General features: G+C 44.4%; 1 protein-coding gene across 1 annotated transcript in view; it reads right to left on the reverse strand.

The window, feature by feature from the left end:
• CDH5 (cadherin 5) overlaps positions 1-2022 on the reverse strand; it is a 67630-nt gene extending 65608 nt beyond the window's left edge. The window contains exon 1 of the mRNA XM_083165483.1: positions 1695-2022. The gene's annotated coding sequence lies outside the window, so the exon portion shown is untranslated. The remainder of the gene's footprint in view (positions 1-1694) is intronic.
• Between the last annotated feature and the right edge of the window lie 19873 nt (positions 2023-21895).

Consider the following 21895-nt stretch of genomic DNA (forward strand, 5'->3'; position numbering starts at 1 on the left):
TGCCCTCTGAATAATGGGGGTCTATTAAAAATGGCTTAAGCTATGAGCTGTTGCAGGGCATTATGAATACAAGCAACAGGCATGAAATCTGGCTATCTCGCTCCCTATACCATCAAGGGGATACATTTTTTTTAAGTTATAGGGAATCTTCCAATGGACCCCGATACTACAGTACTGTATTTGGTTGTCTATAGTATATTTCATACCAGTTTAATATGGCAAATATGACAATTCTGACATCAGATAGTGCAACACCATTAATAACCCGGGGCCATATTTCTTTCTTGGATGGAGTGAGATAAAGAACCAACCAATCAGCTTCTGATAATAATTTACAGGCTGTGCGAGAAAAAAATGACAGAAGCTGATTGGATGTCACTTTATCTTTCTCTGCTTTATCTCTCCCCAAGATTTGATCAATCTTCCCCCTTTGCAGCGTATTGTGTAGAAGTTTGTGTGAAATATAAAACATATTTGTAATTGCAGTCACTGGTGAACCTCAGTCTGACAAGGCCCCAATATTCTTGACAATTATTATTTTTCTCCTATCACGCTGTAGTGGGGATACGGTCATTAGGTCGGCCGGCCCAAGAAAGGTCAACACTCCTTAGATCGACACCAGAAGGTCGACAGGGACTGAAGCTCGACAGTGTCCTTAGTCGACCAGTGGAAGGTCGACAATGCAGAAGGTCGATGCTGGGTTTTTGATATTTTCCCCACTGTGGTTCCAGAACAGGCGGTAGTTCATGCCGACTATCCACTAGGGCATGGAGGGAGACTTGAATAGGGGCTGCCGTACAACTTAGACAGTGTCTAGAACTAGACGTCTAGATGTAGACACCTAAAAAAATCAAAAAACCTGTGTCGATCTTCTGCATTGTCGACCTAAGGACACTGTCAACCTTCAGTCCCTGTCAACCTTCTGCCTGTCGACCTTCCGGTGTCGACCTTTCTTGGGTGGACCTAGCGATCCATACCCCCGTAGTGGATGTTAGGGCATGTCGGCACAAGTCGGCTCCAAAAAATTATGTGAAAAACCCATGTCGACTTTTTCACTGTCAACCTTCCCATTGTCGACCTTCCAACCCTGTCGACCCTAGCCATGTCAACCCTTTTCAGCTGTCGACCTCCTGTGGCCGTCACAATGTATTTTGACCTTAATTGACTCAACCTAGTGGCCGTATCCAGTTCATCTCCTCTGAGGCTGGTCCCTTACCTAACTATAGGTATATATATATATATATATATATATATATATATATATATATATATATATATATATATATATATATATATATCAGTCCAGCAAAGACAAGATGTACAAATCTCCATCCTTGCATTCAAACAACTGTATATGTTTACAGTAAATGACATTCAGAAATTACATTATAAACAGTCAATTGTGTAGCAAAATCAGGGGCAGATTTATTAAGCTCAGTGAAGTGATAAAGCTTCTGGTTTTTATCACCGGCCAATCAGCTCCTACCTGTCATGCTTCAAACCAAGCCTGTAACTGCCCAGGTAGGAGCTGATTGGCCAATGATAACCAGACAGTTTATCACTTCACCAAGCTTAATAAATCTGCCCCCAGTGAGATACTGACAAAGCTTAAATATGGGAAAGCTACAGGGCCTCATTCACATACAGTAGTCAGTGATAAGAGACAGCAATGAAGTTTGTAATGTATCACTTACCTGTATAAAAGAAGGTGAATAGGTCCCAATCCACGTAAAAATAGGTGAAACAATCCACGAGTCACCGGATCACCAAAGAACAAAAGACAACGCTGTTCGGAGCTACGGTCAGTTCAGCAGTTTGCAAATTCCCAGAATGTCCACGTTAATCCACTTTGGGAATGAGCTGGGCTCCCACCCATCCACTTCCTTCCTGCGATTGTTCTTCCCATATCCAGCTCCAAGCCACTGGACTTCATGGAGGAAACTAGATAAACTTATTTCAGATTTTTTTTTAGTGCTACTCAGATCTGGGCACTGTGACCTTCTAAGGAAAGCAGAAGCAATACTGTGTTCTGTCTGCCGTCCTCAGTTATAACCGCACAGCGATGACCATGAAGATGAGAAAATTGTAACGGCAAGACTTCATTATTACGACTGCGTTTATTGGATGGAATAAAAAGTCATAATCGGACTCTGTAGATTACAGGCACAACTGGCATGTGGTTGAAAACTGTGGGGGTTATTCAGACCTGATTGCGCGGCTGCGAATTGGCAGGCCGTGCGATTATCGATAGACTATGCGTGCGCGCGGCTTGCACGCCAGGCCGTCCTGTGATCGCTGGCCGTACGCAAGGTAATTGACAGGAAGTCAGGGTTTGTGGGTGGTTTCCCGCCCTTTTTGTGGGAGTATCAGGGAAAACGTGGGCCTGCCCAGGCATTTCAGTGGAACACTTGTGATGTCAGCTCCGGACCCAATTTGACGGCTTCTATCGCAGCTGCCGAAGTCCTGGGCTATGAACACTTAGAAAAATCTTTCAATGGTGAGCGGCTTGTGAATGGATTTGCAGCTAATTGCAGATCCAGCCAGCCGTCTGCCAGCAGATGACCGACTGGGTGGAAGGTTTGCCATGCGTCCTGCTGTGGAAAGCCGTCCACCCCCAGGGAAATCGATTGGATGGGTGAAAATCTCTCAGTGTGTATGCACTAAGTGATTTTCAGCCTAGCGATTTTCCCCATCATTGCTCTGCATACACGCAAAAACGCCCAATGTGTATTAGGGATGTGCACCGGCAACTTTTCGCGTTTTGGGTTCTGATTACCTTAAGGTTTTGGGTTCTAATGGGTTTTGGCAAAAACACCCCCTAAACGTTTTGGGTTTTGATTTTTTTTTTTAAGCATAAAAACTGCTAAAATCACAGAATTTTGGGGGGTTATTTTTGCTCCTACGCTATTATTAACCTCAATAACATTAATTTCCAGTCTATTCTGAACACCTGACACCTCACAATATTGTTTTTAGGGCAAAAGGTTGGATAACTATGCTAAGCCACACAAGTGTTCGGCACAAACACATGGCTCATCTAGGAGTGGCACTGCAGCGGCAGACAGGATGGCAGTTTGAAAAACTAGGCCCCAAAAACCACCAGCCAAGGAGCAGTGGGCGATTGGTGGAGCAATGCAATAGCTGCAAAGGAGTGGAACCTTTTGACCACAGGCGACGACCAGCCAAGGAGCAGTGGGTGATTGGTTCAGCACTGAGTTGGTCTGCGAGTGTGCTGTGCTGTGTATCTGTTTTTATCAGTTTAATATGCAATAAGACCACCACTATCTGGCTTGATCGTGTTTACCAGAGCGGGAACTAATTACCCAGACCGGGCTTTCTGGAGGGGCCCGTAGAGGGCCCTGGTTTGACCCCTTCCATCTCCGCCCCTCCCGAGCAGCAGCGGCACACATCTGACAGCAGACTCAGCAGGGGCGTCTCACTGACAGAGTAAGAGTTCATGCTGAGCCTGCTGTGAGCACAGCACATGTTGCTTGTGTGTGCTGCTGCTGCTGAAGGGGTGTGTGTGTGTGTGTGTGTGGGGGGGGGGGGGTAATAACACTCCCCCCTCAACTTTAGAGGGTTTTTTCACTCTCCAGGCAATCATTTTGGGGGTGTGGCCTAATTGCAGGGGGTAGCCACGCCTCCAGCAATTAGGCCACACCTCCGATTTTACCATGGCCCTGCATACCTCTCAGCTGCCCTGAGAATGGGGGTTTAAATGCCGGGTAAAAGCCGTGTAGTTCACACTGGCAGTGAGAACATGGTATAAGTTTTTTTAGTATCTATTCATTTATTTAAAAAGGGTCCTATTTATCAGGTATAGGTCATAGGGTCGATTATATGAAGGACGACATACATTAGGATGAAAAAATCATGTCGACCTTTTGACTGTCAACCTTCCCATTGTCCCATTGTCGACCTAATGCTTGTGTCGACCTTCAGACACTGCCGACCTTAGCCATGTTAATCTATTTCATGTGTCCACCTAAGTCCTCTCGGCCAGTGGTCGACGCTAATATTGGTAGACCAAGTGACCGTATACCCAGGGGCGTCAGGGCCGGCGCCACCACTAGGCAGCTTCAGGCATTTGCCTAGGGCACCGGCCACTGGAGGGTGGTACTGAGCTGCAGCAGCGCTCCCGCCCGAGGAGAGCAGAAAGTGAAACTAAAGCAGCTGTTAAGTACAAGCAGGGAACAGGTGAGCTTACATTACAGCCGCCCGTCCTGCCCCCCGTGCACATCACCCCCCCCCCCCCCCTGTGGAGCCCGCCCGTTGAAGTGATCGGCAGTAGCTGCCGGCAAACCCCTGTGCTGGTCAGCAGCTCTCTGCTGGAACATGTGAGCTTACACCTGCCTGGCCCGCCCGTGGAGCCCGCCCATTGATGCTATCGGCGGGTGTTGCCCGCATTTCCCCCACCCTTGCTGGTCAGCGCCGCGGCTATCTGCGGGTGAGCTTACACCCGCCTGCCCGACGTGATGAGAAGTGCCGACTCCAGCAGCCTCTGAAGAAAGCCAGGGGGTGGGAGTCCCACTTCCTGGCTATGTTGAGATGGGGGGGGGGGGAGTGGAGAGAAGTGTGATGGGTGGCGGTGGCGATGGGCAGGCGGGCGGGTGGGTGAAGATTTGCCTAGGGCCCTGAGTGGAGTAACTAAAAATTATGCACCCCCCCCAGCCGAAATTTTGGCAGCGCCCCCTCCCACAGTTAACTCCCCCCCCCCTGTCTTGCCGCCTGCCGGGAGCTCACCTGTGGTCGGAGCCCGGGACCCGCAGAGGATTTGTCTGTGGTCCCGGCTCCACTGCCCACTCCCAACATCTAATGAAAACGGACCATCACAAAATGTCTGCCCCCATACAGCAGACAATTTTCTGCTGTATGGGGCGGACATTTTGTTATGGTCCGTTTAGATTAGAAGCAGAAGCCAGGAGGGGACAGTGGAGCCGGGACCACGGCGCAGACAAATCTTCTGCGAGTCCTGGGCTCTGACCACAGGTGAGCTCCCTGCAGTGGCAGCGGCATTACAATAGCCCCGCACCCCGGCGCCTACACCTATACAGCAACCGCTGGGTCTGCGGGGATATTGTTATGCCACTGAGTGTACCCAGTTTATGTACCGAAAACCCCTTCCCAACCTCAACTTAATGTACAGTAAATATAATCTCAAACACTGTAGCTTATCAGTGAATGTACCAACCTATCACAAGTGCCTTGTTGAATAATTCCACTTTAACGTGCACATACTGTGCTGACATTGATAAACAACCTGTCAGAATGGTTAATTTCTTACATCATCTGATATTTCAGATGGATGCCCTCCCTGTAATTACTTCTGAAAATAAAGGCATACAACATACAACATACAACGTTCCATTATTGCAGTCTTATTATGGAAATAGAAATTAAATATTGATTTTATTTGGACCAGTGAATTTTAACATTGGGCTATAGGGAGATAATCTAGTTTACGGTTGTCTTTGTGAACGCACAACAGTCTCTGATGTGACATGTGTGCCGTCTCTGTTCTCCTTGGGGGAGCTGCTGTACATATCTCAAGACTCAACTGATGTTTTTTTCTGGATATTAACATTTTGGAGAATTTTCATACATTTTGAATCTCACTGTATTTTCTGCTATTGCAATATCACAGGTTATGCGATGCTGGTTGAGCCTGGCTCGTATGATGCAACATAAAGAGAACACTTTGACTCTTTTACAAACTCCAATGGCATACCTCCCAACATTACCCTCTCCAGGAGGGACACATTGCTCCGCTCCTGGACTTTCTCATAATATATGATTGCCATCACCTGTGTTGAACATAATAGGTGATAAGACAGGTGTTTCAACACAGGTGATGGCAATCATACATTAAGAGGGAAGTCCAGGAGCAGAGCAATGTTTCCCTCCTGGAGAGGGTCATGTTGGGAGGTAAGCAATGGAAACTGTCATAAACCTGACTTGGCTCACATTTATTTTGTGATTTCCAATGTTTCCAGGCTTGTCTGTGTCCATGCTGCTGCTGCTGCTGCATTCCTCCTGGAGTAACCACCTGTGAGGCTCCCTGGCTTCAGCACTGGTCACATGATCCAGGTGCTGTATATTCAAGTAACCCCACTTCCTGGTTGTGACCTAATTGCTGCTGTGGTCAGTAGCCAATCCACAGATACCTAGGGGGATATAAGGACTCACTTGAGAACAGCTCAGGGCCTTGAACAACTTGTCTGATTCCTGTGTGTATCCAGTCTTCAGCATTCCAAGGCTCCAGGTTCCTGCCCAGAGTCCCTGTAACTTTCTGTGCAATCTGCTGCTGCTACTACCTGCTGTTACCAAAGCTCAGTGGCTCTCTCCACCTGCCAGGTTACCTTCCTCGCTGTTACCATCTCCAGCTCCCAAGGGAAGAAGATTGAACACTCCAGCATCTCCCAGCAGAGTTTGCTACTGGTCTTAAAGGGCCATCACCATCTTCGACTCCCTAGTCGACACAGGTGTCAACTCTAAACCTCACTCGTCACTCTCCTGAGAGTTTCCCAGAGACTGAGTCCAAGACTCCTGAGTACCTGCTACAGTGATCCTCATCCTGCTGCTGCTGCTATGACCACCCTGCCTGGTTAATTCCACCTACTGTAGCTGCTGTTATATTTATCTCCAGCATCCAGCTTACAGTCAGCTTCCCTAGTGCAGCACAGGACCATCGGTTCCCAGACTGACACAGTCATCGACTCCCAGGTCCGACTTCCAGGTCAACGCCAACCATCTCCAGCTCCCAGGCTGAAGAATACACTATCAGTTCCCTGACCCACAGTGCCGCCCAATGGCTCCCAGGCCAACTTACCTTCCTGGCATAAAATATTCACCTAAGTGAACTATACAGGCGCTAATGGGAAAGGAGGTTGAGCTAGCTGCTCACACTCAGGGGAGGGTCAGTCCCCCAAAATATGGAATGTAGACAAAAAGCAAAGCTGGTGGTGGAGCATTTGTCTATAAAAGTCACAACAGAATGATCAATTGGTTATCACACATAAAAGTTGAATTTATTTAAAAAGCAACATCTAATAAACAAATGAATAAATTATATAAGATAAAATATTCTCCTTATTAGGGAACATATAAAATATATTATGCACAAATATAATTAATGTTAGAAGGACAGTGGAAGGTTATACTTAATGTCAGTCCCGCTTGTTCCTATTAGTGCTCCCTTCTGATGGTCAAACTTGGTCTCCCAACTGGTATTGTGGGTGTCCATAAACCTAACCAGAGGCCCAATAGCTTGTTCCTGATGATGTGAGGATCAGGTTTCCATGTCTGCAAACAGGTGGATCTCCAATTTTTGAGCAGGTGGTGGTGTCCCAGATTTAAATGTCCAGTTGGAGGGTGTAAACCAATTCTGGGGATCCAAGATTAAATATTTAAGGGGAGCTGGTCCAAGTGGGATGTGTGGTCAGAAGTCCAGTGTCCAACAATAGGTGCAACCTAATGCGTTTCGTTGTTCTCTGACAACTTTTTCAAACTTTGGAAAGGAGGAGGGGGAGAATAAAGTCTCCCTGTATGATCCGGGCCTGTATCAAAAAACAGAACAGTCCGGACCACACGAGGAGGCTGTAATCTTCCCTTCCTCATGTCCCTGGTGAAATCTATCACAGGCATCTCCCCGGACAAGACACCCCCGGGATGGGTCCGGGTCTGGTTTTGACATAGTCCCCAATTCTGCTGTACATTAGAACAGGGCAAATCTGAGACTCCTACACCAATAACATACATACAATGCTTTAATGAATACATTCATAGAAATAACACTGCATAATAGTACAAGAAATCATAGATGGCTGCCTTCTGTGTTGTTGTTTATAATTGCATTCTTTCTGCTTGTTTACTACATGTTGTCCTAGATACATCTTAATGACTTATTTCTTCCTTCCCTACCGGCTACCGTACTCAGCATGAGCTGACCCAGATCAGGCAGGTCGCAGTGTGAATAGTCAGGTAGCAGATCTGCATGCTGACTTTGTGTACTGAACCACAGCGGGGGTGTCTTGACACTTTGAATGTAAGAATAATGAATTATTGCCGAAGACATCTTCCAGAAAGTGCCCCCATGTGGTTCCCTGCCCAGAGTCTGGGTTCGTTATGGCAGCAGTGTGCTTTTTAAAGTCTTCATACAAATATTTTTCCTTTCTTGTAAAGGAAATCAGTGAAGGAGGCTGGGCTGTGATTGGCAGGAATAACTCACTGATATCTTTGGGAGCTTATATCTGAGAACAGATATTTTGGAATGTATTATTGACAACTGTCTGGTAGATTTTACATGCAGGGAGAAGTACAGTATTGGACGCCTACTAGGAAATTAGCTCCAGGGGGCCAATGCTGATTAAAAGACAAATATAATGTGTACAATGGGGTTGATTCAGGCCGGCCGCTGTTGGCCAAAGTCTGATGGCCGGGGTCTATGCATGTGTGAATATGTAAATTCAAGGAACGAACAGCTTCGCAAGTTTCACACTCGCCGGGCTGTTCGCTCAATGGTGGATGAGTAGGGTGTGGGCATGGGGGGGGGGGGGGGGGAGCAGGGGAACGGCCAGCGTTTTCTAAGCGATTTGGAGGCAATTTGGATATATATAGAAAAAGTGTAACAAGCAAAAAAATCACAGTGCAATTATTTTACTTTGATCCGATCCAGGTGAAAATATGGGGGGGGGATAAATTAGGGTGATACAGTAATAAAGATACACAATGTCCTCAGTGATTCCGATAAAAAGTTCCTAAATGCTTAGTATATCATTGTAGTTTCTAATCATAGGGAGACTCCCTGTAGGGGTTCAGGTGGTATTTTAGAACCCCTCTACTGTCCCATAGACTATTACAGAGCCTACATTTCCCTACAGCTGTGCGTAATAAGCTCTGTTACACTATCATTGTGACAGTGTTGAGCTGCCAGCGGCTTCCCGCTGGGCAGACTCTTGGATGCATAGTACAGTTGTGCTCATAAGTTTACTTACCCTAGCAGAATTTGTGATTTTCTGGCCATTTGTCAGAGAATATGAATGATAACTCCACAAACTTTTCTGTCACTCATGGTTATTGGTTGGGTGAAGCCATTTATTGTCACACAACTGTGTTTACTCTTTTTAAATTATAATGACAACAGAAACTACCCCAATGACCCTGATCAAAAGTTTACATACACTGGAGATCTTGGCCTGATAACATGCACACAAGTTGACACAAACGAGTTTGAATGGCTACTAAAGGTAACATCCTCAACTGTGATCTGTTTGCTTGTAATCAGTGTGTGTGTGTAAAAGGTCAGTGAGTTTCTGGTCTCCAGAAAGACCCTTGTATCTTTCCTCCAGTGCTGCACTGACGTGTCTGGATTCTGAGTCATGGGGAAAGCCAAAGAATTGTCAAAGGATTTGCAGGAAAAGGTAACTGAACTGTATAAAACAGGAAAGGGATATAGAAAGATATCCAAGCAATTGAGAATGCCAATCAGCAGTGTTCAAACTCTTATTAAGAAGTGGAATATTAGGGATTCTGTGGAAACCAAATCACGTTCACGTAGACCAACAAAAATTTCAGCCACAACTGCTGGAAAATTGTTTGGGATGCACAGAAATCTCCACAAATAACTTCAGCTGAAATACAGGACTCTCTGAAAAAAAGTGGTGTGGTTGTTTCAAGAGGCACAATAAGGAAGCATCCGAAGAAAAATAGGCTGCATGGTCGAGTCAGAAAGCCATTACAATGCAAATGCAACAAAGCATCCCTCTTACAATACTCCAAAAAGCACAGAGACAAGCCTCAAAACTTGTCATTTGGAGTGATAAGACCAGAATTTTACTTTTTGGCCACAACCGTAAACGTTACATTTGGAGAGCAGTCAACAAGGCCTATGATGAAAGGTACACCATTCCTACTGTGATACATGGTGGTGGATCGCTGATGTTTTGGGGATGTGTGAGCTACAAAGGCACTGGAAACGGTCAAAATTGATGGCAAGATGAATGCAGCCTGTTGTCAGAAATACTGGAGGAAAATTTGCACTCATCAGCCCGGAAGCTGGACATGGGACGTACTTGGATGTTCCAACATGACAATGATCCAAAACACAAGGCCAAGTCAACCTGTCATTGGCTACAGCAGAATAAAGTGAAGGTTCTGAAGTTGCCATCTCAGTTTCCTGACCTCAATATCATTGAGCCACTCTGGGGAGATCTCAAATGTGCAGTTCATGCAAGACAGCCCAAGGGGGAAATTTACTAAGAAAAATTTGTGAAAAAAATCGTATTTTCATACAAAATATTATTTTTTTGCTGGCGTATACATATTTTTGGCATAGTAAATGCCAAAAATATGTATACGCCATAAAAAATCTTATTTTCGTATTTGTATTGATGGGACATTTATATTTGCATTTACAAATACGAATAATTACACCATCGATACAATACCACAAATCCCCATTCAAAAGAATGGTGGTTCCTGATTTACTAAGTGGCCGTATTGAAAATACGGCTGCTAATTGGCATGAAACGGCTGCGAATGGCCGGCCAAATACGGCAGGAAAATACACTTTATTTTCCTGTCGTATTTGGCTTTAGCCTGCAAGGATCAGTGAGATCCGTGCAGGCTTCAGTGTGTAAAAAATAGAAAAATAAATAAAAAATACGACGTGGGCTCCCCCCCACAGCCGTAACCAGCACCAGGCTGAAAGAGCCGGGGCTGCTAATAAAAAATCAGGAAACTCGGCAAATAGGGGTTCCCCGATTTTTTTTTTTTTTAAACCAGTCCCAGGTCCAGGGTTTGTTCCCAAAATACAGGGGGACAAAATAACTAGGGGTCCCCCGTATTTTAAGAACCAGCCCCAGGCCAAACCAGCCAGCAGGGTTATGCCACAGCTGGGGGGAGACTTTTTATGCAAGTCCCCCCCGGCCAAAGCATTCACCCTACAAACCCTTAAAGCAAAGAGTACTTGAACATGTTTCAAGCATAAAAAATGCCAGTAGGGACAAACAGAACATGAGGACACTAACACCCATAGCCAAGCACTTTCTCAGGTACCACCAGAGTGACCCAAGAGGCCTACAAGCCTTTGGTATGATGCATCTGGCAAAAGGCATCAGACGAGGGGACCTGGATAAAGAACTCCTCCAACAAGAGACAAAATTCATCTTCTTGCTAGATACAATGACCCCAAAAGGCCTTAATGAAGATCTGAGCTACGCGGCCTTTCTTTAAGGAAAACGTTTACGATATGTACATACTAAAGAGCAAAATCAACTAACAGGATTGACAAATTTTAGAAGCCTCTAATCAGGCAGTACCCAATTGGGACTCCTGCAAGTCTGCTATGGGCTACCCTTTACTAAGAAAGAATACATCACATAACCAACAGGAATAGAGACATCAAGGTCCATCCTGAGGATTAAATCACAGAAACTCCGAACGCAGTGATATTAAATCTGCTATGGGTTACCTCTTATCATTGAAGTACACATGACATAGCCAATAGAAATAGAGATAATAAGCCTCATTGTGAGGATCAATGACAGAAACTCTTATGCAGTGATATTATAGTATATGACTATCAGGAATTGGTGTCAAATATATTAGAAAACTTATCATACAGGTGACATACCTACTCATGAATACCACATGGAATGGCCAATCAGCAGGATCTAATACCCCATTTCGTTATAACGACACCCGCAGGGATGAAGTGAGGAATACTTTAGCACTATACACAATGTATGTTAAGGACAACATTTATGCTCTGACAACCTCAAGTTGTTGAAGCACAGATTTACACCAAGTACACTTCACACTACCAACACCGGCAATATAGATGTCACACACCACAAGAAAGAATGATATCAATTTCCTATATCACCTCAGAGTAGTCTGTACACGGCTGCATCACTGATTGTTCACATGATTTTTCTTTGCATGATTTTGGCACATGACACTCTTTGTTTTTGTTTTAGTAACAGACATCTCTAATCTGAGATAGACTTCACAACACTTGGATTACCACATCCAATAATATGGAGATGGTGGTATGCCCCATAAAAAGCACCCTCACATTCCCACCTGGGCATCACACCCACACGCATCTTATTTCTATTATCATACACCCCTGTGGTGATATACAGATACGGTTCCCAAACATGGGACAGAGGATAACACGGAGATGGTTCCCCAGAAAGGGGACAGAATCAACCACCCAATCGACACTACCTGAGTGTCAACACACAAAAGTGACAAGATAAAAGGATTATTAATAGTAGGTCTTGTATGATTATAATAGAGATGTGATGTAAAGTAATAGGGGACGGAGAACAGATGAACCGCTATAACACTTACGGGAGGATGCACAGCCGATGAGCTGGAAAACCCAGTTCAGTAGTCATCCTTAACGATCACCATGGACGACTATCCCACAGAGGGAATATGTTGATTGGGTTCTATATGCACATAAACCAAGGGATCCGACATATGCCCATCAAAATTAGAAGAAACTACATACTATGATATACGTATCACATGCAGTATTTGGAGAGCCTAGATCTAAAGATACTATGTCCCGAATGCAATCACTACTGTGATCCAAAATCTCCGAACCTAATCCCGACACCCCCTTCAAGTCGACATTCACCAATGCCGACAGTAGGCGGATAGGGATTTAGGAATTAACTGAAGAATAATATAGAAACAGTAATTCCTCAACAAAGAAATTATACTTACCAGCGATGTAATGGAATCCTTCGGCTTCACATATAAGGGGATGGTACAAATGTCAATCCCCGCAAGGATTATACCCACCAACCAGACAGATGTAATACGAGCAAAGCTGACACATTACCGACTCCAGTACTAAGGGAAGAGAGGAGTTAACAGACAAACCTATTTGTGTCGCATAAGGGAGAAAAAACACGGAGCCCCCGCTAAACCACTGATGTAGTCTTAAATTGATAGACCAGCGCATAACTAAACCTCTGAATGTATATTGACATAAAAGTCCAGGTTGTAATTACAACTGTAATCTTAAACGCCTGACCCCGATCCAGACACTTCCGTCTAGTCGACAGCTATTAGTGCCGACATCATACGGCTAGGGACCTTAGAATCACTAGATGGAAGCTAGTGACAGGATAACAGTACAGATCGCATAGATGAAACACGGAGCCCCGTGTATCACTAACATACACCCAATTAATGGATTATCACACAATTGTGTGACAGGGGACATACCTTTGCACAGGTAATTTTACCCTGATAACAAACAAAAAGCAAAGAGTACTTGAACATGTTTCTAGTCGACAGCTATTAGTGCCGACATCATACGGCTAGGGACCTTAGAATCACTAGATGGAAGCTAGTGACAGGATAACAGTACAGATCGCATAGATGAAACACGGAGCCCCGTGTATCACTAACATACACCCAATTAATGGATTATCACACAATTGTGTGACAGGGGACATACCTTTGCACAGGTAATTTTACCCTGATAACAAACAGGGAACACAATAGACTTAACCAGACTATCAGCGATACATACGGTGTGGAGAATAAGTTAACGTAACACTCCACAATCAATTGAAACAGGGGCGGCACCATCAATTAAGAGGGGGACCCCCATTGGCTGGTTTAAACGGAGCTCAAGCAATATTAACCTGTCCTGGGCAACCACACGGGTTGCCCTGAAGAAGACCTGCGAAGCGTACGCCGGCTGCTCAGGCCGTGCGGACGTCTTCTCACTCCTACTCTGTCTATAATTGTGACTGTATTTACTAGTCCTTGTCAGGACTCTAATGTACCTAGATAACAGATTATCTCTCACCCCAGCTAACCGCTGCGTTTAACACCGGCGGCACTGGGTGTGAGGTGGATACACGCTAGCCGGCTGTGCATGAACTCGTCCCCACGGGGAGAGTCTGCAACCAGCGGCAGCGGTAACGCCACCAAGAGACGCTGTTAGATTAACAGTAATCGCCGTTATCACTCCGGCGAGTCGCAGTAGCAAGGAACTGCATGTTGTAGGCATAGAGCCACTCTGCAAAAATACCTGTGTTATACCTGCCACTCGCGGTGCTGAGAGACAGTGCATCCTACTACTTAGAGATATAAGTGATAAAGTATCCAATTGTTTACATAAGACTCAATAATCCAGTAGATGTGCATGGTTACTGTTACAGTTTCACAATTGATTTAAATATAGACGCAGTCCCCAGTAGATCCACTTGGACAATAGAGGGAATTTAACTGTGTCAGTAATTATATAGACTAAGAACAGTGGAGTGAGAAGCCGCACGAGCCATTTTAACCACACTTGTGTCTCACTTGTATTTATGTTTTATGTTTTGTTCGTCATATTTCGCAGACTTTTAACCTATAATAAATAAAAGCTATTTTTTATGTTTCATTTATTATAAATGGTGCACCACCATAAGACAAGCTATTCTTTCTCTCCTGTAATACAGTCCTAACCTTTTGTCCGTGGTAGCACACCCCTGAATACTGATTATACTACTAAGATACAGTAGTGGTTGATTAACTAAGAGGGGGCCACTTTTGGTATTACCATTATTACACAATTCCCAAGTCTTGTGCAGTAGACCACCCCCATCTAACTTACCTGCTATCCTATATGATCTAGTATCATTTTCTGGTCTCACTAGCACAGACACGAGGGTATTAAAATCTATTTGATATTAAACATAACACTCTGAACCCGACAGTGAACCCGGGACAGACTAATCTATAAGCTCCAAAATGACCACCAATATTGAAAACCTGGTTACGCCTCTGTCTAATTTCAGCCTCAGTCAGGATCTAACTGAGAGACAGACAAAACTTAAGAACTGTTCTGATAACCTACTTACCAGAGATTTAACACAAATACAGACCAGTGATGATTGGGTAAATGACCTACACTCTCTGAAATTTGTACTTATAAAACAATCAAAATCATTCTGGAATAAGGCTACGTTTGATAGCTATTCCAAACAGAGAGTAACACCAAGGGGGCTACGACCCAGGGTCTTTCCCTCATTCGAGCTGGCGTCAGAAAATCTGAGAGTAGAATGGGAACAGACCCTCACAAACTGTTCCCTCAAACTCATCAGCATTCTAACCAAACATGAGGAAATCAAATTGGATGAACATGCCACAGAAATAGCCAGACTAAGCACTAAACTCAAAGAATTTGAGGGGCTAGAGAAATTTCAAAAAATGTACCAACGATTTAAAGTCGAAATTGATAATGTGGAGAAAGAAACAATAAATCGTAAGAAATCTAAATTACAAAGGGATATACAAGACTTCACAACCAACAATGTCTACAAATGGAGCCATATAAGAAATAGAAAACCCACGGATGCACGACGAACTAATTATACCACATCCGATGTAGACTCCTCGGGTAGTGATTCCTCATATGATCACATCAGTATGCGTAGAACACCCCAGGATTTTTTAGGGGTTACGCCACGGGAGGCGAGAGACAGTATAGGGGGCCCACCAGGAAGATCAGGAGGGGGAAGAAGAGGAAAAAGGGTCAACAGGGAATGGAGGGAGGAGAACAGGGAATACCGGCGACACAGGTATTAGAACCCCAAGACCACCTCCGTATCATCAACCTTACTGACCACATACTTACACCCCCTCAATGCAATCTGTTAAGCAAAGGTTTATCCTTCAGCCCTTCCCAGTCACTCAACCGCTTCAATATGGAGCGAGATATAAACCTGTTTGGGAGGAAGTTGTTGCTAAAGAAATTCTTCTCTCGTAAAGAAATGGAACCATGTAATGATGGGGCTTCCTCTTTACAGACCTCTACCCCCAACCAAACCACAATTACAGACTTCTTCTCCAAAGAAGATCAAATAGCCATTTCCGTTTTGGAAGAATTGGCAAATGAAAGTGACTTAGAATGTGGACCCCCAGGAGAGGCCAGAACAGATGGCACCCAGACCCCTTCCCTAAAAAAGAAATCCCACTTCTATCCCGACTACCACCTATGCCCGCAGGTGAAAACCTACCTTGATCTTGTCAGCAGGGACCTGGATAAATTAGAGAGAGATAAACCTCCTCACCAACAAGATAACCTCACAAAAGAAGAGAGACAGGCTCTGAAGGAGATAAGAGACTGGGAAGACACTATAATCAAACCCTCTGATAAGGGGGGGAATATAGTACTGTGGGGACGTGACCAATACCTCCATGAATTAGAACGACAACTACGGGATAAGTCCTGTTACCAAAGGCTGACTTTTAATCCCCTTGACAACTTCCATGAGCTATATGCACGGATTACAAAGGAGGCCAGGGGTAACGGTATTATCACAAAATCACAGTGGGATTTCCTACAGGTTGAACACCCGAAAGTAGCAACACTGTACCTTCTCCCCAAAGTTCACAAAGATGAAGTGAACCCACCCGGAAGACCGATTGTCTCCGGTGTGGGGGGCCTAACGGAGAATGCAAGCACATTCGTGGATCATTGGTTACGCAAATATGTATACACATTGCCATCATACATCCGTGACACCATGGATGTGCTCAATAGAATCCAGGATGTTATTTTGAACGAGAACTGTTGGCTTATCACTTGTGACATCGAGAGCCTGTACACGAGCATAATCCACGAACATGGCATCAATGCCACGAAATATTTTCTGAGTATGGACCGTGATGATCCCCTCAATGAATTTCTGGTCACACTTTTAAAATTTGTTCTTACCAAGAACTTTTTTACTTGTGATGGTAAATTCTACCTACAGGTGCAGGGAACTGCGATGGGTAGTGCCTGTGCGCCTACCTACGCAAACCTGTACCTGGGATGGTGGGAGCGGGAGATGGTATTCTGTGAAGCAAATGACATCGCTACATAGATGACTTGCTGATTATATGGGAGGGTGATAAAGAGCAGTTCATCGAATTCATAGACATCTTAAACTGTAATCAGCTTAAGCTCCGACTGACACATGACATCAGTCGACAAACAGTCACTTTTCTCGATCTCAAATTAACGATTGAAGCTGATGGCCATATTTCATCTGACCTCTTCCGCAAAAAAACTGCCACTAACTCGATTCTACACAGGGACAGTTCCCATTTTCCACCTGTCCTCAAAGGTTTACCAAAAGGAGAGTTCCTGAGGACCAAGAGGAACTGCTCGGATAAAGAAACATATCAGACAAGAGCAACAGAATTAAGCCAAAGATTGATACACAGAGGCTATAGTAGACGAGCGATCAAAAGAGCAGTTAAAGAGGCTGATGTACAAGAGAGAGGTCAACTTCTAATTCCCAAAAAGAAGGAGCAAAAACAACCCGATGAGAAAGTACGCTTTATAGGTACTTTTTGCCAAGAGTGGAAAACGGTCCAGAGCATCCTCAATAGACACATGGACATTCTCAGGACAGACAGAGACCTGGCAAAAATTCTTGATGACCAAATTCAGATAAGCTGGCGACGTAGCAATAACCTACGGGACTTATTAGTCCACAGTCATCTGGAGAAAATTCAAACGCATAAAGACCAGCCGGCCAAACAAGGATCTTTCAAATGCGGTGGGTGTAAAGCCTGTCCGTATATGACCAGCACCACTGCTTTTGTGGATAAATTTGAGAAGAAATGGATCATCAAAGGCAAAATATTATGCACCACACCGGGAGTAATATACAATCTCAGGTGTCCATGCAACCTCACGTATATTGGGAAAACCATTAGACCCTTAAAGCAAAGAGTACTTGAACATGTTTCAAGCATAAAAAATGCCAGTAGGGACAAACAGAACATGAGGACACTAACACCCATAGCCAAGCACTTTCTCAGGTACCACCAGAGTGACCCAAGAGGCCTACAAGCCTTTGGTATGATGCATCTGGCAAAAGGCATCAGACGAGGGGACCTGGATAAAGAACTCCTCCAACAAGAGACAAAATTCATCTTCTTGCTAGATACAATGACCCCAAAAGGCCTTAATGAAGATCTGAGCTACGCGGCCTTTCTTTAAGGAAAACGTTTACGATATGTACATACTAAAGAGCAAAATCAACTAACAGGATTGACAAATTTTAGAAGCCTCTAATCAGGCAGTACCCAATTGGGACTCCTGCAAGTCTGCTATGGGCTACCCTTTACTAAGAAAGAATACATCACATAACCAACAGGAATAGAGACATCAAGGTCCATCCTGAGGATTAAATCACAGAAACTCCGAACGCAGTGATATTAAATCTGCTATGGGTTACCTCTTATCATTGAAGTACACATGACATAGCCAATAGAAATAGAGATAATAAGCCTCATTGTGAGGATCAATGACAGAAACTCTTATGCAGTGATATTATAGTATATGACTATCAGGAATTGGTGTCAAATATATTAGAAAACTTATCATACAGGTGACATACCTACTCATGAATACCACATGGAATGGCCAATCAGCAGGATCTAATACCCCATTTCGTTATAACGACACCCGCAGGGATGAAGTGAGGAATACTTTAGCACTATACACAATGTATGTTAAGGACAACATTTATGCTCTGACAACCTCAAGTTGTTGAAGCACAGATTTACACCAAGTACACTTCACACTACCAACACCGGCAATATAGATGTCACACACCACAAGAAAGAATGATATCAATTTCCTATATCACCTCAGAGTAGTCTGTACACGGCTGCATCACTGATTGTTCACATGATTTTTCTTTGCATGATTTTGGCACATGACACTCTTTGTTTTTGTTTTAGTAACAGACATCTCTAATCTGAGATAGACTTCACAACACTTGGATTACCACATCCAATAATATGGAGATGGTGGTATGCCCCATAACAAGCACCCTCACATTCCCACCTGGGCATCACACCCACACGCATCTTATTTCTATTATCATACACCCCTGTGGTGATATACAGATACGGTTCCCAAACATGGGACAGAGGATAATACCCACCCGCAAGGATTATACCCACCAACCAGACAGATGTAATACGAGCAAAGCTGACACATTACCGACTCCAGTACTAAGGGAAGAGAGGAGTTAACAGACAAACCTATTTGTGTCGCATAAGGGAGAAAAAACACGGAGCCCCCGCTAAACCACTGATGTAGTCTTAAATTGATAGACCAGCGCATAACTAAACCTCTGAATGTATATTGACATAAAAGTCCAGGTTGTAATTACAACTGTAATCTTAAACGCCTGACCCCGATCCAGACACTTCCGTCTAGTCGACAGCTATTAGTGCCGACATCATACGGCTAGGGACCTTAGAATCACTAGATGGAAGCTAGTGACAGGATAACAGTACAGATCGCATAGATGAAACACGGAGCCCCGTGTATCACTAACATACACCCAATTAATGGATTATCACACAATTGTGTGACAGGGGACATACCTTTGCACAGGTAATTTTACCCTGATAACAAACAAAAAGCAAAGAGTACTTGAACATGTTTCTAGTCGACAGCTATTAGTGCCGACATCATACGGCTAGGGACCTTAGAATCACTAGATGGAAGCTAGTGACAGGATAACAGTACAGATCGCATAGATGAAACACGGAGCCCCGTGTATCACTAACATACACCCAATTAATGGATTATCACACAATTGTGTGACAGGGGACATACCTTTGCACAGGTAATTTTACCCTGATAACAAACAGGGAACACAATAGACTTAACCAGACTATCAGCGATACATACGGTGTGGAGAATAAGTTAACGTAACACTCCACAATCAATTGAAACAGGGGCGGCACCATCAATTAAGAGGGGGACCCCCATTGGCTGGTTTAAACGGAGCTCAAGCAATATTAACCTGTCCTGGGCAACCACACGGGTTGCCCTGAAGAAGACCTGCGAAGCGTACGCCGGCTGCTCAGGCCGTGCGGACGTCTTCTCACTCCTACTCTGTCTATAATTGTGACTGTATTTACTAGTCCTTGTCAGGACTCTAATGTACCTAGATAACAGATTATCTCTCACCCCAGCTAACCGCTGCGTTTAACACCGGCGGCACTGGGTGTGAGGTGGATACACGCTAGCCGGCTGTGCATGAACTCGTCCCCACGGGGAGAGTCTGCAACCAGCGGCAGCGGTAACGCCACCAAGAGACGCTGTTAGATTAACAGTAATCGCCGTTATCACTCCGGCGAGTCGCAGTAGCAAGGAACTGCATGTTGTAGGCATAGAGCCACTCTGCAAAAATACCTGTGTTATACCTGCCACTCGCGGTGCTGAGAGACAGTGCATCCTACTACTTAGAGATATAAGTGATAAAGTATCCAATTGTTTACATAAGACTCAATAATCCAGTAGATGTGCATGGTTACTGTTACAGTTTCACAATTGATTTAAATATAGACGCAGTCCCCAGTAGATCCACTTGGACAATAGAGGGAATTTAACTGTGTCAGTAATTATATAGACTAAGAACAGTGGAGTGAGAAGCCGCACGAGCCATTTTAACCACACTTGTGTCTCACTTGTATTTATGTTTTATGTTTTGTTCGTCATATTTCGCAGACTTTTAACCTATAATAAATAAAAGCTATTTTTTATGTTTCATTTATTATAAATGGTGCACCACCATAAGACAAGCTATTCTTTCTCTCCTGTAATACACCCTACAAACCAGTCAGCCTGACTCGGGACGTGAAGTCCCGAGTCTAAAGGCAGCATAAAACCCCTTCTCTGTCTTCTGTGTACATCTATCGGGCGTTTGGCAAGTCTCGGCTTTCGTGGGATCCCACGTCTATTCTCCTTGGTTGTGTCAGAATGTGGCAGTGGGGCTGCAGGTAGATGACAATGTCTCTGTAGTTACTTGGTTCTTGGCACCCGAGGAGAAGAGATGTGGGATCCTGAGACTTGCCAAATGCCCGTCTAGATGCACACAGGAGAAGGGGTCTCCGCTGACCATACACTCGGGACATCACATCCACCTACAACAATGTATCTACTGACAGCGCTGATACTCGCCCATCTACTCACCAGTGGCTTCACTGTGACTGGCAGTGACTTCCTATTGAAAGTTCTACTTTCCTATTAGAAATTCGACCTGCCAGTCAACTGCATGACAGAAAGTCCAATTGGAAAGTGTTACTTCCCTCTGAGACCGCCAGTCTGGGCTGAGTTAAGAAGAGAGCTGGTTTGCTGAACGAAGCCGCTCCCTGCCTTACCATACAACCCTAGCCAGCTTCTATGGGCTGTAGCTGATGCAGCCCATCTTGCTTTTGTGCATGTGCAGTACCCCCTTCAACTCACTAAAAGCTGCCACTGGTAATGGGGATGCTGAGGGCGTGTCAATGGATACAGACTGCGTTCTAAGGTGCATAACCACTTCCACAGAGGCCAGAGGGAGGCACTGCTCCTGACACAGGCTACTACGTACATAAAATTAGCGTAGGCTGAAATTAGCATTCACATTTTATCTTGCCCGCGACTACACAAGGGGCGGCGGCACCGTCACATTCTGTCTCTGAATCGTGTTGTCTATATGTTTTTTTAGCTGCACTGTTTTTGTTTATATGATCTATTACTTTTTTTTTTTTTTTACTTGTTTCATAATGTACGTTAAGGTTGTACTGTCTTTTGGTAAGAATACTGTGCCTGGCTTGCAGCAGTATAGAAAAATTGGCTTTTAAGTTTTTGTTTCATTAATTATTCAGTGTGGCTGAGCAAGTAACAAGTGAGCGTTTTTCAAAGATCTCTCCCGGGATGATGATTACAATGCTGTCATATTAAACATGTCTATAAGCCTTCAGGGACCATTGTTCAGTTCGTGCACTGGCTACTTTCAAAGCGGTTAGAGTTAAAAATACCCTCTGGCTTGTGTTTAGTTTTATAACGGTGTGTTCTGTGTTCCCTCTGCAG

This window comes from Crinia signifera, chromosome 11 (genome assembly GCF_055691185.1).
Source record: "Crinia signifera chromosome 11, ASM5569118v1, whole genome shotgun sequence".
NCBI lineage: Eukaryota > Metazoa > Chordata > Amphibia > Anura > Myobatrachidae > Crinia > Crinia signifera.